The sequence below is a fragment of the Papilio polytes genome, unplaced genomic scaffold (assembly GCF_000836215.1).
Source record: "Papilio polytes unplaced genomic scaffold, Ppol_1.0 DF821956.1, whole genome shotgun sequence".
NCBI classification, from domain to species: Eukaryota; Metazoa; Arthropoda; class Insecta; order Lepidoptera; family Papilionidae; genus Papilio; species Papilio polytes.
The window spans coordinates 2927135-2933373 of NW_013527248.1; positions in this window are offsets into that span (position 1 = coordinate 2927135).

A 6239-nucleotide genomic window follows, 5' to 3' on the forward strand; every position below is an offset into this window, starting at 1 on the left:
GCTCTTTCTTTTAATATCTTATCTCTCTCAAAATAGATTCTTGTCCTCTACTTTCCTGTCTTATATTCCATATGATAGTGTCAACTTTCTTTGTTAATTTCAACTTGCACTAACCTTGACATCTTCGTTTGAATCTTAGTGGACAATATAATATCTCTGCGCCATGCTTCAGGTTATACTGCGAAACAGAAACCAATATAAATGTTTAAACTGATTTATCTTAAACTCATTATCAAGTGATAATTCATGCAAGTTTTTCGTTTTATATAAAAAAAATAATCTTAAATGAAAATGTTTCAAATGCGATAGTTTAGATATAGATGGCTGTTTGTTAGAGTCTGTAGCCTAAATGGCTGAACTGTTCTTGATGAAATTTGGCACAGATAGTGAAAAAAAAAATCATAAAATACTATTAGGCATTTTTTTTTAATCCACGCGGATGTAGTCGCGGGTGATAGGTATCACGATAACTTAAGAAGTAATATTGCAAATTTCACAATTTACATGTAATAGTGATTCAAAATTACAGCAGTAAACTCATATTGTGCAATGAACAATTCATTCATCTATAAAAAAATCTTTCAATTCAAATTTCTTAGAACTGAAGTAACGGTTCCTTTTTTAAATTTCAAACAAAAAATGTTCAAATTTTGGTAACGGTCTGTACATTTTTATGCTGTATTCATCTGTTATTGTTGCCAATAAAAAAAACTACAAAACAATAGAATGTGCTCTATTTTAAAACAGTTGGGTAATTACTGTTAGGTCGCGTTAAAACCGAAAATAGAGCAACTTTTGTCTACAGATTTGTTTTTTATTAAAAACAATAATTTTCTGTGAAGGATGTCGTAACTGTACTTAAAAGTGTACCTTTATTCCTACATATTTTACTACCAATAGTTGTGCGCAGATAATTTAAATTGTTGTATTGCACAATAATAAGAAGATTAACTTATTTTTATCTGAGTATATCTAGACCGGGCGGAATCGTTTGACTAAACTATCGCACAACTGTTGCCAGATTGTCGATTGTTTCGCAGCCAACTGTTTAATTGCACAATTAAAAATCAAGTGCCCACCTCACCACAAGCTCGTAGAAATCAAAGCGCAACTAAAAAGTTGTGCTGCAGTTTAATCAAAGGTGTGCTCGCAGTCTTAACATGCAAAATCTTTAGAACTTGGTCCGAAAAAACAAACAAACTTACCATCACCTAGAGTCGTAGGCAGAGGGCATCCTAACGCTTCTTGCCTTTACAAAACAATAAACGTGCACGCAAAACACTTTTTCATACATACGCATTGCGGTTCGAGGAAGGTGTTTTGAGGTTAGAATGTTTCCTTGGTTTCATTGTCACCGAAAACATAATAATGTTTTGTAAAGACATTTTAAGTTGGTGACAGTTTTATATCTATTCTTTTAGTAAGGCTAGAAACCATTTCTTTATTATACCACAGCGTAACGAAATTGTGAAAGGGTGTAATATTGTAGTAGCGCCCACGACCTTCACAAACAGCTAAGTTAGGTTGAAAAGCCTGTTACGGACAATTAAGCTGTCTGTTATTTATTTCAACACTTTATTGCAGGCTTAAAAGTATGTTATTCAAGGGGTGCGTAAAAGAAAGCATTTATGGACTTTGTTAGCAAATTTATGAGGAATTATTCTTATTTTCTTTAATATCATCTTCATCAATAGTATAAAACTAGCTGTTGCTCGAGATTTTGTTAAAGTAAAATTTAAAATTAATGAAAGATACAGTTTATGTTACTCGCTGATATCTTTATAATAGTGAAAGAATCTTTGAAATCAGCCCATTAGTTTTTGAGTTATTTCAATACATAAAATAAAACGATTTACTCTTTATAGTATGAGTATAGATTATAAATTTATGGAGCTCTGTTTGTAAATAATCAATGGCGAACTCGATACAATCACGAACTTTACCAAATCTTTAATGAGCCAAATGTCGTCAAGGCCATCAAAATTGGTCGGCTACGCTGGGCAGGACATGTAGCGAGGATGAGTGACTGCAGAGTGCCCAAGCGCCTATTAGAGAGTCAACCAGAGGGACGTAGATCGCGCGGGAGGCCGAAACTAAGATGGCAAGATGATGTCGAACGAGACCTTAAAAATGTCGGCATTAAGGGCTGGAAACAAAAAGCCCAAGATAGACCGATATGGAAGATTTACTGGACCAGGCCCAGGCCCACCCGCGGCTGTAGTGCTTCTGATGAAAGAATGAATGAATAGATTATAAATTAAAAGTCAAAGACAGAGCGATTTAGCATGAGGTTTAAAGAATTGAGATTATCGGTATTTACTTTATTTTACTCTACAACAATTTCGTTATCTTTCTTGATGGCGCTTTTTTTAAAAGATTTAGATACTAATCGTCCATTTAATATTTTTATCAAGATTGAATATTGCCGTTTTAGATATAGTTAATTTTTGTACACGATACGATTATTTTGTTAGTTACAATATAACTAAAATATCAAACCCGTTATGTAAAGCTTTCTTTATTTACACGAACAAAATCAGTAACTTCTCAAACAAGATTGCAAAATTTACCTGCGAACATGCGACAATGTTTATTTGTCCTTGCGGTATAAACAAAACGGCAATTAAAATTCAATTACAATGTAACGAAATTTTTAAACCTTTCTGCGACGCGGAGTCGTAAAATTTATGCGTAAAAATATTTAACAAAGGCAAAGTTATTATTGACAAACCCTTGCAATTAACCGTTAACAAAGTATTTGCCGGCTTGTGCTCGTGTTTGCGAAATAACGCCGGCTATTGTCCTTAAAGTTTTCTCCTCAACCCGTCAATTTTACTGTGAAATCTTTAAAACGGTTACGCGGGTGTAGAAAAAAGTATACGAGCCGCCAAAGGCAAAGGCAACGTGGCTGAACGGACCATTAACAAAGCTTAACGACCGATGTGTTTATGGTCATATTTACAACATTTCCTGATGAGAAAAAGGACCGCTGTCGCATCCCTTTGGTTTTTGTTTGTATTCATTACTTTTAAGTAAAAGAAGTAACGGTCGGAGAGACAAGGTAAATTTGGTCACAGAAATTATTGGTCATTTTGTTCGAAGTAACGATGTTTGTGGTATATGTGAACAATTAGTGGATTAGTTGTTTTTATACATAAGAATTGACACTTAGGTATAATTTTAATATCTTAAAAGCATACGATTAAATTGTTAAATTCCGCTTTAATATCGTACGAATGGGTCGACTCGCCCGGTGCAATACCACACAGAAGACAGGCGTGAAGTTTTTTTTTTTTTTTATAACATAAGATGGCAAACGAGCAAGCGGCCACCTGAATCCGCCAAAATGGCGAAGCGACCGCTGCCCATAGACATCTGCAATTGCAGATGCGTTGCCTACCCTTATCCGACTGAGGAGGAGACGCACATAAAGAGGATATTTCCTCTTCCTATGCATCTCCTCCATCGTCAAATCCACTTCCCCTTCCCATCCTCTCATAAGAAAAGGGTGGTAAAGGGAAGGGACTTAAATTAGGCCTCCGGCACCACACTCATCAGACGAAATACGGTCGTGGTATTACACCGGGCGTGCCGGCCCATTCGTGCTAAGATGTTAAAGCGGGCACTACCACTGTCAAGTGGGAGCAATTCCGCGTTTCGTCTGATTAGTGCGGTGCCAGAAACCCAACTTTAGTCGCTTTTCCTAATCCCCAATTTCTCATAAGAGTAGGATGGAAAGGGAACGTGGATTTGACGGTAGATAAGACGCATAGGAAAATGAAATATCCGCTTTGTATGCGTCTTCTCCTCAGTCGATTAAGGGTAGGCAACGCATGCGCTACTGCGAATGTCTATGGGCAGAGGTCGCTGCGCCATTCGGCCGCGTACTCATTTGCCACCTTATATGTTAAAAAAGAAAAAGCATTCAACCTGTCATTATAACGGGACAAATATAATTAATTGTAATCAATTATTTTAAAAGAGCCAATGTTTTCTTTTAGGATTAGTTGATCTTATAAAATTAACCAAATTGGTTATCAAAATAATAAAACGAGCATTTTATTTTACAGAATATATTTGCTTTTTACAATCTAGAAAAATATACTTTATATATATGTACATGTTTAGAAAAATTCTTGATACGTCACAATAGTTTTATTAATAATATATAAAATGATAAAGATAATGTTTCATGTGCGAAAAGAGATTCAAATATACGTACATTGCAAATATATGTAGATATAATTTTGTTATCACTACGAAAAGAATAATAACTTAACATCGGAAATTAATCACAAACGAATACTGATGATATTCAATGATTAATATAGTATTGGAATGTTTATCGTATTAAAACTACATACATCAAGACAATCGATTTGGTTTATCGATTCAATTACATCGAACCCAATATCCGAAGATTATTTTCATTACTTTGTATGGGAAGTTATCGATAGTATAATTCCATTGTTGTAAACGATCGAAATTTCTCCTTTAAGAAATAATGTGCAGATTTACGTGTTTTCAAGCACCTTTTGTTAATAAGAAACGAAATTAAAAAAAATCAAATATCATTATTACAAAAAGAGTTGTTAAAAATTGGTAAATTTTTGCGATTTTTTTGAAAATGGCAACATCGCGAAAATTAAGCTTTACAAGCTTTTAAATAATAAATCAGCAATAATTAAGTTTCGAATAAATAAGGAACGTAATAAGTTTGTACTGTAGCTTCGCTACTCGTAAATAACTTAATTGAAACCTCAATATTATACTATTAACCATTACTAAGTACTGACACATATTTGTCATGTTTTTATTATTTATTTTTGCTTATATTCAAATGGTTTCCTAACATTTCATATGTAAGTGAGTAATTTACACACAAACAAGAATTCCTAGTTTCGAGACATACGACTGAATGTAAAAAGTAATTTACTATATATATTTTATTAAGAGCTGGCGCACGCCTTTGACTAAACTATCGCACAACTGTCGTGCGATTGTTTCGCAGGTTTCAACTGTTTAGTTGCACAACTAAAAATCGAGTAGTGTGCTCATATAAGGTTATAGGAATCAAAGTGCTACTAAACGGTTGTGCGATAATTTAGTCAAAGGTGTGCGCCCGTTCTTAATTCGGTTATGAAATTGACGTTTAAGTAGTTAGACGTAAATAAGTTTATAGTTAAACCGAGAATACAAAAATCGTCACTCTGCAATCGGTTTCTTTGTTAAAAAATGAGAGTTAAAAATATGGTGAGTTATTTTTTCTAGGTAATCTATACTAAAACAGAAAAAACAACTTTAAAGGATTGAGTTAAATGTTTATAAAGCAAGCAATAAGAACTTTTAATTGCATTTTTAAATATTTTTTTTCGTTTTATAATTCAAACACTAGAGTAGTTAAGGTAACCGATTAGTGTTCATTTATCCATAGATTTCGAAATATTATATCGTGGTATTACATAATAACTACAAATCCAAATATTAAAGAAATTGTTTCTTGATTAACAAACAAAACCTTTTAAATAAAATAAATGTATAATTCCATAAAAGTGGACTGGAAGAAACTATTTTTTTTTATTTACTATTATTCTTAGGTATTTTCATTTAAGTGACAATTAAATTAATAAATTATATAACTGTATTACAGAAAAATTATCTACAATTTAATTAAAATTCACTATTAAGTTATTTATTGCATTTTGGTTCATAATACTGTAAGCTAAATTCTGTACTATGTTTTGAAAACTAATTTTACTATCACAAAATTAAAACCGAAAAAAAAATATTAAAAAATTAGACATAATTGTTGAATTATATATCACATGCATAAATTTATTTTTACTTTAAACCATTCTATTTTTTAATGTAATCATTAACGCAAAAACATGTTTTCGGTCTGAGCATGTTTTATGAAAATAGAAAGAACAAATTTTATGTACAGTCAGCAACAAATATGTAATCTTTTACAATAATTTTGATACAACAACTTATAAATGCCTACAGTTTTAAAAATACACGAGAACATATTAATTCATACGTATTTTTATGCTTTAATTCATATGTTTTCTTTATTTTTGAAACCGAATTTCTAAATTATCTAAGGTTTTGTAAATGACTACATGTTTTTGCAGCTAACTGTACAACCAGTATGAATTTACATGAATGAGAAACTAATTTGTTCTAATATAGCACCTTATACTTTTATAACAAACAGTTTTGGACATAATTAGACATTT